Here is a 1,863-nt window from a genome sequence, read left to right as displayed (position 1 = left end):
AGTGGTTAAGACTCCATGCTCCCAATGCAGGGGGCCCAAGTTCAATCCCTGGTCAGGGAACTATATCTCGCATGCCACAACTAAGAGCCTGCATGCCATAACTAAAGATCCTACACGTGGCAATGAAGATCCTGCATGCTGCAACTAAGACCTGGTGCAACTAACTAATTAACTAACTAAATAAATATTTTTTAGAAAAAGAAATTCAATACGGCATTGTTGGCAACCTCCCCAATTGGAAACAACTCGAAGGTCCACGAGACCAGTTGGGCCAAATTATGGCTCATCTCTGGGATGGAACATCACATGGCAGTTTAAAAGGTGGCCAACCATCCATTGTTAAGTTCAAGGTATAGAATTTCAGTGCACTACACATACTTTTTGTTTATAAAAAAGGAAGAAAATAGTAGTAATAAAGATTCACTCAGGGAATTCACCGGTGGTCCAGTGGTTAGGGCTCTGTGTTCTCACTGCCAAGGGCCTGGGCTCGATCCCTGGTCGGGGAACTAAAATCCCACAAGCCACACAGTGCGGCCAAAAAAAAAGTTTCACTAAACAAATAGGTTTTGAGAGCTTCTTATGTATAAGGTACAGTTGGAGGCACTGGGGACATAAAACAGACAATATAGTGGAGGAGACAGACAGTGAACAAGAGAAGTGAGTGAAACATGGTAGTTTAGAGGGTAAACAGTAACATGGGGGAATAAAATTGGAAGAGGAAAGGATGAGAGATTTCGAAATTGTCAATTGGGTGGTTTCAAGGAAGGCCCTGAAGTGGAAGTGACATTTGAATAAAGAGCTGAAGCGAGGGTGACCTGAATTTGGCAGGTATTTGGGGAATTTTATATTTATTTATTTATTTATTTATTTCTGTGGCCGCACCACATGGCTTGTGGGATCTTAGTTCCCTGACCAGGGATTGAACCTGGACCCCAGCAGTGAAAGTGCCAAGTCCTAACCACTGGACTGCCAGGGAATTCCTGGGGAATTTTAAGAGAATTAAGTTGTATGTGTAGAGAAGGTCTCTGAAAGGCTGTTAACCGTAACCACATAAGGGGCAAGGTACTCCCCCTTTTCATGCTTTAAAGCACAAAATGAAATTATCAGCAACCTCAGGGAATCTGGTCTGCCCTCTTATAAGTGTCATCACCTCCTGTAAGGGTGTTCCATAACATTTAGCATCACTTATAAAAACAGGTTAATTATGTCTAAGTTTTGATTAATGCACGTAACCCTCTGGACTCTGTAGCCAAATTCAGCAGGTCCCTTCTGAGCGTCTTTCAGTTCCTAGAATGCACCAAGCTCACTCACCACAGGGCCTTTGCACGGGCTGTGTGCCCTCTGCCTGGACAGCCACCCCCTCTCACCCTCAGCCTCTCCCCAGTCCTTGTTGCAAGACATCGCCCACATTTCTGATTTCTGTTATTTCACGTGTACTTGAGCCTTCCCTCACGAGGACAGGGATAGGGTCTGCCTTTTCATCACCTTAACACGCTTCACCTCCCCACCCCCCAGCACACAGCCTGTCACTCAACTCTGATTTAGAGGACGAAGAAACGATTCTTTCCGTTGAAAATTTTAAGCTCCCACACCTAACTGTAAGGTTTCATTGGCAGGAGGGTGGGGCATCCCCCATCCACCCCCAGCACAAGCTGGCAGGTCAGGCTTCCAGGAGTCATTGCCCAGTGCCTGGCATCTATTTATTGGAACCAGAAAAGAGGAAAAGCAGATAGAGGCCAGAGAGAGAGGATGGTGTCTCCTTTCCGTGGAAGAAGGTAATTCAGGCATAAAGCAGTAACACAAGCTTCCAGAACACCTTTGAACCCTCTTGCGGACCGGCTCAACTCACCCACTCCTTCACCC

The sequence above is a fragment of the Neophocaena asiaeorientalis genome, unplaced genomic scaffold (genome assembly GCF_003031525.2).
Source record: "Neophocaena asiaeorientalis asiaeorientalis breed wild unplaced genomic scaffold, Neophocaena_asiaeorientalis_V1.1 scaffold629, whole genome shotgun sequence".
Taxonomy (NCBI): domain Eukaryota; kingdom Metazoa; phylum Chordata; class Mammalia; order Artiodactyla; family Phocoenidae; genus Neophocaena; species Neophocaena asiaeorientalis.
This window is presented reverse-complemented; position numbering follows the sequence as displayed.